Raw genomic sequence first — 14,338 nt, 5'->3', positions numbered from 1 at the left:
ACCTGAAACAGAAACAAAATCATAACTGTTACCTCCTCTTTTTAAAAATACCCAAGTATACCCAATTAATTTTTTCCAATTAAGGGGCAATTTAGCGTGGCCAATCCACCTACCCTGCACATAGACATAGACATAGACATAGAACATACAGTGCAGAAGGAGGCCATTTGGCCCATCGAGTCTGCACTGCCCCACTTAAGCCCTCAACTCAACCCTACCCCCGTAACCCAATAACCCCTCCTAACCTTTTTGGATACTAAGGGCAATTTAGCATGGCCAATCCACTTAACCTGCACGTCTTTGGACTGTGGGTAGAAACCGGAGCACCCGGAGGAAACCCACGCAGACACGGGGAGAATGTGTAAACTCCACACGGACAGTGACCCAGAGCCGGGCTCAAACCTGGGACCTCGGCACCTTCTCTTTTTTTGCTTTCCTGTATTTCCTGAATACCTGGTAGTCAGGAATATTAAGTGCCTAACCCTCCCCTTCTTTAAGCAAGGTGTCTGTTAATGTCACTATATCATAGTCTCACATGGTCGAGGTAGAGGATCTCTTCTTGATCCTGCACCAGAGGTAATGGTGAAGGATCAAGAAGAGAAGACATTGCAAGTAATTTTCTGACGATGTTCAGTTAACAATGGAACAACAAGTGAGCAGTCCCAACCAGCTGGATAAAACTGGAGAGGGTTTGAAGGAGGATGGTGTGGTCAACTGTGTCAAAGGCTGCAGACAGGTTAAGAGGAGTGAGGAAGGAAAGTTTATCTTTGTCACAATTACATCCAACGTCATTTGTGACTTTGATAAGAGCTGTTTCGCTACTTTTGCAGGGGTAGAGACCTGCTTGGAGGGATTCTAACATGGAGTTCCAGGAACATTCCAGGGCAGTTGAAATATCTTGGGTGTCCCACAAGGCACAGCAAGTGCAAACAACATTTTTGCAGCTGAACCTTTAGACCGAATCCCTTGGTTTTAATGACTTAGCGTCTCTTTCTCGGCAGCACCGAATTCTCACTCTCACCAAATGCTTGTTGCAACTCTATATACAAAACCATTCCACGTAACACATATTCCCAGTTCTGTTCAGACAACACACAGTATACAAGAAGGTCCATGGTGAATTGTGCTTTGTTATTCAGTCTCAGTCAAATACAAGACAGCTACAAATTGCCTTGTTGACTACCAGGCTAAGATATGGGAAAAAAAAGTTTCCATATCTGATTGATAGTGAGTAATCATTATTTGTTTTGTTTCCATGTGCAAAATTGAGCACTGACAAGATAAGTCTTATAACCTAGATCCACTGTCCCTGGTGAATAATGACCTAGAAAGGTAGCTGCATTTGTACTCTAGCATCAGGTAGCACCTTCAACAGAACAATTATAGCAGAAAAATAGTGGAAATTGGAAAGTAGCAGGTAAGAATCTCATTTGTTTAAAAAAGCCAACAAATATAGTGATATCTCAGCAATGTGTGATAAATAGAGGTAGGGATTGATTAGGAATGATCCTTGCCGAGGAACATATTAGAAAAACTCTTTCAAGATTAAATGGAATATTACTGAAAAAATATTTTCAAATAATAAGTGGTGATGAGTTTACAAAGAACAAAGAACAATACAACACAGGAACAGACCCTTTGGCCCTCCAAGCCTGCCCCGATCACGTGTCCTATTAGCCAACCGCCTGTATCCTTCTATACCCCGTCTGTTCATGTGTCCATCCAGATAAGTCTTAAAGGTCGCTAACGTATCTGCCTCAACCACCTCACTTGGCAGTACATTCCAGGGCACCACCCCCATCTGTGTAAAAAAACCTTCCCCCGCATATCTCCACTGAACCTTTCCCCTCACCTTGAACTTGTGCCACCTTGCAATTGTCAATTCCGCCCTGGGAAAAGAACCTCCAACTGTTCACCCTATCTATACCCCTAATAATTTTATATCCCGTACCAGCCTCCCCGAACAGGTGCCGGAATGTGGCGACTAGGGGCTTTTCATAGTAATTTCATTTGAAGCCTACTTGTGACAATAAGCGATTTTCATTTTCATTTCAACTTCTATAAGGTTGCCCCTCAGTCTCCGACTCTCTGGAACATTCCCAGTTTATTCAATCTCTCCTCATAGCTAATATCCTCCATACCAGGCAACATCCTGATAAACCTTTTCTGTACTCTCTCTAAAGCCTCCATGTCCTTCTGGTAGTGTGGTGACCAGAATTGGACTCAGTATTCCAAATGTGGCCTCACCAACGTTCTATATAACTGTAACATAATTGAAGGCAAGCATGCCATATGCTTTCTTCACCTCCATTTCTGTCATGATATTCAAACACACACATCATGATGGACACACCAACAGGCAAATCAGAGCACACAACACCACAACAATCACACACAAGAACACCAACCACATAAAAAGCACGAGCACGACACCTGGTGGTCAGTAGGTCTGGGGACAAAGACACAGAGAAGAGCTGTTACAAAATCACAAGCAGGGAATCCCCACGTGCAGAGTGTCAAGACAAAACTGTACATAGTAAGTTTAAATAAAATAGCGTTGTACCATATACAACCGTGTTGGCTCATCTGTGTGTCAGAACACCCAACACCACATGGTACAGGAGTGGATCGATACCTGCCTACTAACCTGCCATTCTGGACATGGACCGCACCGACAAACCGCAGCCGTTGCAAGTCGCGGGGAACCTAGGTACCAATTGGAAGCTCTTCAGGCAGCGATTTGACCTGTACATCCGTGCCACCGAAAAACAGAGTGCCTCGGATGAAACGAAGATTGCAATGCTCCTCTTCTACGCAGGTCAGCACGCCGTCGACGTCTTCAACTCACTGGTGTTCGAAGAAGGCGAAAACCAATCCAAATATGACACGGTCATCCTCAAACTGGACCAGCACTTTAAAGTTGAAGTAAATGAAAGTTTTGAAAGATACCTCTTTCAGCAACGCCTGCAAGGTAAGGAGGAGCTTTTTCAACCCTTTTTGACGCACCTCCGGATTCTAGCGCAGTCCTGCGGTTATGGCACCACCACAGAGTCCATGATCAGGGACCAGATTGTTTTTGGCGTTGCCTCTAGTGGCCTACGCCAGCAGCTTCTTAAAATAAAAAGCCTCACCTTAGCATCTGCTGTGGAAGCCTGTGTCCTCCACGAAAATGCTACCTGCCGTTTTGCCCGATTTCAGGCGTCCGAGTTGGCACGGAGGGGGTCCCCAGCCGTCGAATCGGCAAGCCAGGCCGCCCACGACGTCGAACGCATCCAGGCCGTCGATTACTTCCCGACCCACGGCCCGGACGACAGCGGCCGCTTCCCGCGGTCTCCCGCGCAGGTGCGCGCCAAAAATAACGGCCACATCGAGGGACGCACTGCGCAGGCGCGCCCACCGCAAGATCGCACTGCGCATGCGCAGTGGCGCAACGAACGCAGTGACGTCATGACGTGCGGCAATTGTGGAGCTCTACATTTAAAAGGGCAATGTCCTGCAAAAAACCGACAGTGCCTCAGATGTGGCAAGATGGGCCACTATGCTGCCCACTGTCGTTCGGCTCAACCCATGGATCCGGCACATCCCCGACAATCTCGCAGACAAGTCAGGACCGTCCAGCCCACGCATCAAGACTTCCAGTTAAGTGATGCAGATGACCAGGATGCCTTCCGCGTTTCCGTCATCGATGTCAACAAGGTCAATGCTATCAATCCAGCCGATGAGTGGTGTGCCACCCTGACGGTCAACCGATCGCGCGTCACCTTCCGTCTGGACACCGGCGCATCCGCCAACCTGATTGCATATTCTGCAGTCCAGGCCATGAAGGTCAAACCACCCATCACGCCATCCCGGCTCAAGATGGTTGACTATAACGGGAACGTCATCCCGTCCATAGGATCTTGCCAGCTACAGGTAACTCACAAGATGCACATGGCCACACTCCCCTTCGAAGTTGTCGGCTCATCAAAAGACTCGTTACTGGGCGCACAGGCGTGTAAGGTCCTTCACCTGGTACAGCGCATTATGTCTCTCTCTCCAGATGAGATATCCGACTTCCCGGATGCTGAGTTCCACGCAAATCTCCATTCCCTCCTTGCTCACAACCAGGAGGTTTTTGAAGGCATGGGGACATTGCCATACACGTACAAGATTCGACTCAAACCGGACGCCATCCCTGTCGTTCACGCACCTCGCAGGGTTCCTGCGCCACTCAAAGACCGCCTCAAGTTACAACTGCAGGTTCTTCAGGACCAAGGGGTCCTATCCAGGGTCACGGAGCCCACGCCATGGGTCAGCTCCATGGTCTGTGTAAAGAAGCCCTCTGGCGAGCTCCGCATATGTATAGATCCTAAAGATCTGAATAACAACATCATGCGGGAACACTATCCCATCCCGAAACGAGAGGACCTCACCAGCGAGATGGCGCAAGCCAAAATATTCACCAAATTGGATGCGTCCAAAGGATTTTGGCAGATCCAACTGGACCCGGCCAGCCGAAGACTATGCACATTCAACACCACTTTTGGCAGATTCTGCTACAACCGGATGCCATTCGGCATCATTTCAGCATCTGAAGTTTTCCACCGCATTATGGAGCAGATGATGGAAGGCATCGAAGGGGTACGTGTATATGTGGACGATATCATCATTTGGTCCACCACTCCGCAGGAACACATGCATCGTCTACGACGTGTCTTCACCCGCATACGACAAAATGGCCTGCGTCTCAACCGTGCGAAGTGTGCCTTCGGCCAGACGGAGCTGAAATTCCTCGGGGACCACATCTCACGGTCAGGGGTCCGTCCCGATGCAGACAAAGTTAGCGCCATCACAGCCATGCCACGACCAGCTGACAAGAAGGCTGTCCTAAGATTCCTGGGCATGGTCAACTTCCTTGGGAAGTTCATTCCCAACCTGGCTTCTCATACAACGAATATGCGCCATCTCGTAAAAAAATCGACAGAATTCAACTGGCACCAATCGCATCAGCGGGAATGGGAGGAGCTCAAGCACAAACTGGTCACGGCACCAGAGCTGGCGTTCTTTGACACGACTCGCCCTACAAAGATCTCAACAGACGCCAGCCAATCTGGTATTGGAGCGGTACTCCTGCAAAAAGACAGCACGTCGTCATGGGCCCCGGTTGCATATGCTTCACGAGCCATGACCCCTACCGAACAGCGCTACGCGCAAATAGAAAAAGAATGCCTGGGCTTGATAACTGGACTGGACAAGTTCCACGACTATGTGTATGGCCTGCCACGATTTACGGTTGAAACTGACCACCGCCCCCTGGTCAACATCATTAACAAAGACCTGAACGACATGACCCCTCGCCTCCAGCGCATCTTACTTAAACTCAGGAGGTATGATTTCGAACTGATCTACACTCCGGGGAAGGATCTCATCGTGGCGAACACTCTCTCCCGAGCAGTGAGCACACCACCAGATGCGGAGGGGTTCGTGCGTCAAATTGAGGCACACGTAACTCTGACAGCAGCAAATCTGCCAGCTGATGATCCTAGTCTGGCCCACATACGCGCAGAGACGGCGACTGACCCCCTTCTGCAGCGAGTGATGCGCCACATGACGGAAGGGTGGCTCAAAGAGCAGTGCCCCCAGTTTTATAATGTGAGATGACCTTACCAACATAGACGGGGTCCTTATGAAATTAGACAGGATCGTTATTCCGCACAGCGTGCGCCAGATGATTCTTCATCAACTACACGAAGGCCACTTGGGCGTCGAAAAATGCAGACGAAGGGCCCGAGAGGCGGTATATTGGCCGGGTATTAATGAAGACATAGCCAACATGGTGCTCAACTGCACAACCTGTCAGAGGTTTCAGCCGGCGCATCCTCCGGAGACACTTCTACCACACGAGATGGTGACGTCCCCCTGGGCGAAGGTGGGTGTTGACCTATTTCACGCGTTCGGCAGAGATTACATCGTTATTATAGACTACTTCTCAAACTATCCGGAAGTCATGCCTCTCCATGATCTGACGTCGTCCGCAGTCATTGGGGCCTGCAAGGAAACATTTGCTCGCCATGGCATTCCAAGGACTGTCATGTCAGACAATGGACCCTGTTTCGCCAGCCGTGAATGGTCGTCCTTTGCCGCAGCATATGGTTTCACTCATGTGACATCCAGCCCTCTACATCCACAATCGAACGGGAAGGCTGAAAAGGGTGTCCACATCGCCAAGCGGCTCCTGTGCAAGGCGGCTGCTGCCGGATCGGACTTTAACCTCGCCTTGCTGGCCTATCGATCGGCCCCGCTATCCACGGGTTTCTCGCCAGCGCAGCTTCTAATGGGTCGCTCCCTCAGGACGACGGTACCTTCCATCCTGGCACCAACAACAGACCATGAGACGGTTCTTCGGAACATGCAAATGCAGCGTGATCGCCAGAAAAGTCGGTACGACACACGAGCAACGGACCTGCCCCCCCTGTCCTCCGGAGACAAAGTACGCGTCCATCAACCGTATGGTGGCTGGTCAGCACCGGCCGAAGTCCTCCGACAAGTGGCTCCCCGCTCGTTCCTGGTTCGCATGCCGGATGGTTCAGTGCGTCGCCGCAATCGGCGCGCCCTTCGCCGACTTCCACGCTCACAGCCACACAGTACGCACACGCCAGATCCTCAACAGGCTTCCGAGGATGACTTTGTGGAGCTGCCGCACATCACGCCCTTTCCATCGCCACCCATGGCCATGCCTGCACAGCAGCCGGTGGTTCTTGACCCACCCTTGAGGCGGTCAACCCGAACTCGTCACAAGCCCATTAGACTGGACTTATAATACCGTTCATATGTCTAACAAGTTGCACAATTTTACATGATAACCTGTTGTTGTTTATCGTTCCAGATATCGTCTGACTGGACAACTGTTCAAGTTTTTTTTCTTCTCTCGTTCGCATTTCTGTTATGTTCTGGTACAACTTGGTTCATGTGACGCACCCGACATCGCCCCATGTACATAGTTCCGTCATATGCACATGCTGCACACGACACACACACACTCTTAGATGCACTCACGACACGATCATATTTATTACCACGTAGGCACATATCTTTGTAAAAAGGGGGGATGTCATGATATTTAAACACACACATCATGATGGACACACCAACAGGCAAATCAGAGCACACAACACCACAACCAATCACACACAAGAACACCAACCACATAAAAAGCACGAGCACGACACCTGGTGGTCAGTAGGTCTGGGGACAAAGACACAGAGAAGAGCTGTTACAAAATCACAAGCAGGGAATCCCCACGTGCAGAGTGTCAAGACAAAACTGTACATAGTAAGTTTAAATAAAATAGCGTTGTACCATATACAACCGTGTTGGCTCATCTGTGTGTCAGAACACCCAACACCACAATTTCCATCTGTGCTGACACTTTTAAGAATCTGCAGACCTGCCTGCCCAGATCTCTCTGTGTCTCTATGCTCCTGATGGTTCTACCATTTATTGTATAGCTCCCACCTGAATTGGATCTACCAAAATGCATCACCTTGCATTTTTCCGGGTTAAATTCCATCTGCCATTTCTCTGCCCAATTTTGTAGCCTATCCTGTTAGTGGGATTGATGCTATTTATTAAAGCTGGTTCACTCAATCTTACTTCTTGTGAATATAAGCATACCAAGGCTAAGAACCTCCATGTATTATTGTAACACGTATTCTTTTGATGTCTAAATGATGCAATCTTGATACTTGTATGTCTAAACATGAACTGTTTATTATTGGTCTCTATCTATTCACAGATCCAAGGTTACTGTCATGCATAGCGCTGTTCCATTCAGGCAGGCTGCTTACTGAGTGTTCTCTCTGGACAGTTCTTCCACAGTCACCATATACATCATGCTGTGGGTGGTGCTATTCTCCAGTCCCAAGTTTTTTTTAAAAAATTCCAATTATGGGGCGATTTAGCGTGACCAATCCAATTATCCAACTTTGGGTTGTGGGGGTGAGACCCATGCAGACATGGGAAGAATGTGCAAACTCCACATGAACAGTGACCCGGGGCCGGGATCAAACCGGATCCTCGGCGCTGTGAGGTAGCAGTGCTAAACACTGCACTACCATGCCGCTCCTCCAGTCCCATATTAACTCTTACTCTGCTGAGCACCTTTACTTTACAACGACATGCAGGCACATATCACACCTATCATAGTATTACCTCTGTTGCTGACCAAGCCTGATGAATGGATTTTAAAGAAAAACAAATTATTTGCGTTGCTTTGGCTATAGACTCTGAAATATGCTAAAATAGCAAAAGGGAACTAATAGATCAGAAAATGGAGCAAATTGAGATGACATAGCTTAATCACACCATATCAGAATTCAGCTTTAGTTTTTAAAAAATCAGCTTTAAATGATTTGTTAAAATATTGAATGATTTTGGTATTTTTACTTATCATTATTGATATTCGAGTACAAAACTGAATAATTTTCACTTTGTCTGTGTTACCTTCTCAGTTAGGTCATTAGGTATTAGTCTTACAACACAATAATAAAAAGGCAGAAGTGACAGCGAAGATTTCTCTGAAATGTCTGCTTTGTGGAAGGAACTATGTCCCATTTCCTCCTGGGAGCTCTGAGGCGACAGTGTAATATTCAATTGTTCAGTTGTTTGGTGTTTGACTGTGTGTGTTTGTCAACTGTTGTCTGTTAGTCAACCGTGTGGTTACTAAGAAACACAAACTAAATTGATAGCATGGGAGGAGACGTTTTAAAAGAAGTATAAATATACCATTATCTCTGCATAATTTCACGGTATAAAACACAAAAACTAGTGATGAGGTTGATGGAGAACACTAAATTTACCAGTTCCAGCACCTTTCCTATCTTTGCTGGGAGATCCACATATGCTGTGGGATTGATGGATTTTGGGGTTGAAGCCCTATTGCTCACTGTGGCCAGATGTAGCAACAACTGGAAAGAAGATGACATTTGTACATAATCTCATACAAACAATGCATTCGAAGCAGGATTAGGCCACTTGGCCTTTCGAGCCTGCTCTGCCATTCAAAAAGAACATGGCTGATCTGATTGTAACCTCAACTCCACATCCCTGCCTACCGCCGATAACCTTTCACCCCCTTGTTCATCAATAATCTATCTAGCTCTGTCTCCAAAATATTCACGGATTCTTCTTCCACCAACTTTTGAGGAAGAGAGTTCCAGACATCATAACCCTCTGAGTGAAAAGGTTTCTCCTCAAGTCTGTCCTAAATGAGCGATCCTTATTTTAAAACTGTGGCCTCTGTCATTCGATTCTTCCACAAGAGGAAACATCCTCTCCACATAGACCCTGTCAAGTTTTATATGTTTCAATCAAGCCACATCATACTCTTCAAAACTCCAGCGGATTCAAACCTAGACCTCATAAGACTACCCGGTCAATCCAAGTATTAGTTTAGTGAACCTTCTTTAAACAGCTTCGAATGCATGTACACCTTTCGTTAAATCAGGAGAGGAATACTGCGCACAATATTCCAGATGTGGTCTCACCAGTGCTCTGTGTAACTGAAGCATGATAGTCCTACTTTTGTATTAAATTCTCCTTGCAACAAATGATAACACTCCATTAACTTTCCTAATTACCTGCATTCTAACCTTTTGTGATTTGTGCACTAAGACCCCTAGGTCTGTCTGCACCTATAGAGCTCTCACCGTTTAGGTACGTGCTTCTTTCTTATTGTTCCTGCCAAAATGGACAATTTCCCACTTGCCATATTATATTCCACATTTACCAGGCCTTTGCCCACTCACTTAACCTATCTTTATCCTTTTGTAGCCTCCTTGAGTCCTCAACATTTCTTACTATTCCACCTATCTTTGCATCATCAGTCTTGGAGCAGAGGCCTAGCAAATGTTCAAGCAGCTTACAGAAGATGTTTGATATGGTTGCAAAGACTCTCAAAGAATACCTCAGGTCAAAGAAACGTGTGATGATTGAACAGTATACATTCTGCCAGGGATGACAGGGAACCCATCACAGTCAGGTACCCTTAAAAATATGCTCAAATTGTGGAAATAGCCATTGGTTCCCAACATCACGTTCAGCTCAAATAACTTGTGTTCAAAGTAGATTCTCAAAGGTGTTCAGGCTGTAAAAGAAGAACACTTCTTTGATTTGACACATGGGGGAATCTGTTCACTAGAGAGAAATGTGGCATGCATATTGTATTGTGAACGGTAAAGCATTGGTCATTTTAAGGATTGCAGGGCATCGCAGTATTGCTCCCCATTGAAGTTGGCATGAAAGTATTTATAGTCAGCAATGAACTCTACCATCGTTATTGTTTGCAACTTTATCTTGCGCCAGATATTGTGCAAGCTTACTTTATTATTTAATTTTAGTAAGTAGGACAGTTCCAGCATGCGACAAAAATATCACCCAAGACACAGGGCATCACAATAGCACAGTGGTTAGCACTGCTCACCTAGGAGTGAGCCTCGGTAGGGTGCTCTTGGTAGGATCGATGCAGACTTGATTGGCAGAATGGTTTCCCTCTGCGCTGTAGCGATTCTATGAATTTTATTCCGCGGACAGATTCATGTTCGACACAGCCAAAGGCTATGGCTTCAAACTCGAAAACCCCACCAGAGAATCTATTAACATGACTGATGACACTTACACTCCCATATTTAAAGATTTCAAGGGAGTAAAAGTACTGTCAGGCTCTTTGCGTGTACATGACAATTCCAAAAGTTTGAGACAGTTACTGTTTGCAATCCATGGCAATGTATCACAGGAGCTGAAATGACTTGAAGCGAATGCTGTCATTGAGTTAATCAATCCATCACCATGGATATCAAAACTAGTCATTGGGTGAGCAAAAATAGTGAATTTAGTCTGTCTGTCTGGAATAACTGTTTTGTGGACTGACAAAAGTCCTCTTCTTATAATCCAAGAAGGCATCAGCCTGGATTGTAACTCTCCCCAAAAATTACGAAATGTCATCCCCAGCGGGAAATGGGTGTGATTACCGACTGGAGTAAACGGTTGCACATTCAGCAGCTCTCGCCCTTAGTGTTTTTTTTAGTGGTGTTTAAGCCGGATTCTTCAGAAAATATCTCAACATAAGTTGATCGAAGGGAGAGGAAAAGGAGGTGACCCTCAATTTATGGAATCGTGTCCAAAAAAGAGTCGAAAAAGGAGAAACCAAAAGATGAGTGGAAGCAAGAATCAGAGGCCATCGAGCTCAATAGTAACGAGACAAAGCGTGCCCACGCCAGCTCACTGGTCGATGAAGCAATGGGTCGAGTACCTGGATGAGACGTTCGCCCGGCATTGCAAGGAGTGTACAGAAGATGTAACCCAGATGATAGCCTCTATTAAGGAGGTGGTTGACTGGGTGGAGGAGAAAATGACGACCCAGGGACAGGAGATTTTAAAGTTGCAGGAGCTGGCGACTGAACGAGAGGAGGAGTCCACTGCAATGGCTTTGTAAATTAGCATACTACAGGGCAGCCAGAAACAACTGCTAGATAAAGTGGAAGACTTGGAGAACCGGTCTCGCAGGCAAAATATCCGAATTGTCGGGCTGCCAGAGGGGAAGGAGGGATCAGATGCGGGAGCATATGTGGGGAAGATGTTGCAGGAGATGGTCGGGGCAGATGTGTTTGACAAGCCGCTGCAGGTGGACCGGGCGCACAGGGTGCTCGTACGTAAGCCCCAGGGTCGTGAGCCCCCGAGGGCCATGGTGGTGAGGCTACATCGATTCCTCGACAAGGAGCATACCATGAAGTGGGCCAGGCAGACAAAACGGTACATGTGGGAAGAATCAGAGATCCGGGTGTGCCAAGACTGAGGACCAGAACTCGCAAAGAGGAGAGCAAGTTTTAACAAAGTTAAGGCGGCCCTGTTTGAGAAAGACATTAAATTTGGACTGTTTCCCCGGCTCGTCTTTGGGTGACCTACGAGAACCGGGAGCTGTACTTTAGTTCTCTGGAAGAGGTGGTTACTTTCATGAAAGACAATAATCTGGCTTAAGGACTCTTAAGTTCTAACTGGTGGGCTGAGTTTGAAGGAAGGGATGGAGTGGCGGGGAGGAGAGAAAAATGGTTCTGTGTTCTGCTTTGTCTTGTTTAAAATTTCAGTCTTTTAATTCTGTGAGTTAAGTCGCGATGCTCGGGAAGCAAAGGGTTTGGGTGTTATATTTTTGAAAAAAATGTTTTTATCTCTTTTCTTTTCTCTCGTCTTGTGTAATTTGATTTTGATTTATTCTCTGTAACAAGTTGATTCCTGCATGCATAATTTTGATTAAGCTGCTTGAAGCTTCTTATAGTCTGTTTGATTCTCTTTGAAGGTGATGTGACTGATAAGAATCGGTCAAAGGAGGAGGGGTAGAACATGGCCATCTGGTGTAACGACTTTTAAACTCAAACTGTGGTGAGCTGAGTTTGGGGGAAGGGACGGGATGGCGGTGAGAAAAACGGTTCTCTGTTTTGCTATGTCTTGTTTAAAATTTTGGTCTTTTAGTTCTGTGAGTTAAGTTGCGATGTTCGGGAAGAAAAGGGTTTTGTTGTTTTATTTTAGTTTTTTTCTTTCCTCTCTTCTTGTGTAATTTGATTTTGATTTATTGCTTTATGTACTGGATCACAGAGGGAAGAACTTTTAAGATGAGATGGGGTATTTTAGTTTCTGCAAGAAGGATGGTTGATTCTTGCATGCATAATTTCGCTTAAGCTGCTTGAAGCTTCTTCTTTTGTGTTGGATTCTGTTTGAAGGTGATAGGACTGATAAGAATCGGTTAAAGGGGGAGGGGTTTGCCTTGTTGCCTGCGCGTTGGGGGATGGTATGTTTGCTTTTTGGGATTGTTGTTACTGTGTTGAGTGCTTGTGTTATTGCTAGGTGTGATAGAATCTGGCAGTCGGCAGGTTTTTTGACGCCAGAGGGTGGGAGATGCTGAGCTAGCTGGATAGCTGGTTCACGGGAGCGAAGTGGGGGAAGAGCTGAAGAAAGACGAAGTGGAGGGGGAGAGGTGGCGGGAGTGGGGGTACTGCTGACGGGTAAGGGACAGTTAGAAGACTGGAGATGGAGATCAGATGGCGGTCGCCGCTGAGGGGCGGATCAAGTGAGGTGCAGAACACGGGCTAGGAGCTGGCCAAGGAAAGGTCAGTCATGTTTGACCGACAGGGGAGGGGGGGCAAAAGCCCCCCCGCCGACCATACTGGTTATATGGAATGTTCTTGGACTGAACGGGCCGGTTAAGAGAGCTCTGCAAAGGTATGAGTCTGGAGGCTTTACTGACGGCACCCCTGCCGTTCTCACCGCTCGGTACTCCACAAGTCCTGTGGGGGTAGCAGCCCTGAGGGTGTGGGGGCAATGGAGGCAGCATATGAGACTGGAGGGGTGACAAACACCGGTTTGTCCTGGGAGGGGCTGGATGGGGGCTTTAAGGTATGGCAACGGGCAGGGAGGTTTGGGGATCTATTCATCCAGGAGGGCTTTCCGACCTTGGAGACATTAGAGAAGGAGTTTGATTTGCTGGGTGGAAACGGTTTCGGTATCTTCAAGTGCGGGACTTTGTACGGAGACACGTCCCAAGCTTTCCTCGCCTCCCCCTGAGGGGACTACAGGATAAAGTGCTGTCAAAAACAGGGGTTGGAGGTGGGAAGGTTTCGGACATATACAGGAAATTGTTAGAGTAGGAAGGGGCCACTACCAGAGAAGTGAAGAGAAAGTGGGAAGAGGAGCTAGGAGGGGAGCTGGAAACTGAACTGTGGGAAAAAGCCTTGAAAAGGGTAAATGCAGCCTCATCCTGTGCTAGACTTAGCGTGATTCAGTTCAAAGTAGCCACAGGGCCCATACGTTGGTAGCTCGGATGTGTAGGTTCTTCGAGGAGGTGGAGGACAGATGTGGGCGGTGTGGGGGTAGCGCAGCCAACCATGTTCATATGTTTTGGGCATGTCCGAAACTGAGGGAATTCTGGCAGGGATTTGCAGATGTTATGTCGGAAGTCCTGGAAGGTAGGGTAACTCCGAGTCCAGAATTAACAATATTTGGGGTGTCAGAAGATCCGGGGGCAAAGGAGGGGAGGGAGGCCGATATCCTGGCCTTCTCCTCCCTGGTGGCCCGGAGATGGATCTTGCTGAGGTGGAGGGACTCGGAGCCCCGAAATCAGGAGTGTGGGTCAGCGATATGGTAGAGTTTCTCAGTTTGGAGAAAATCAAGTTCGCTCTAAGAGGATCAATACAAGGATTTGCCGGGAGTTGGCGGCCGTTCATCGATTTCTTTAACAAAAACTGAACGTCAGCAGTAAGGGGGGAAAGGGAAAAAGAGGGGGGGGGGGGAGGAAAATAGGAGGCATGTTAAA

This window comes from Scyliorhinus torazame, chromosome 3 (assembly GCF_047496885.1).
Source record: "Scyliorhinus torazame isolate Kashiwa2021f chromosome 3, sScyTor2.1, whole genome shotgun sequence".
Taxonomy (NCBI): domain Eukaryota; kingdom Metazoa; phylum Chordata; class Chondrichthyes; order Carcharhiniformes; family Scyliorhinidae; genus Scyliorhinus; species Scyliorhinus torazame.
This window is presented reverse-complemented; position numbering follows the sequence as displayed.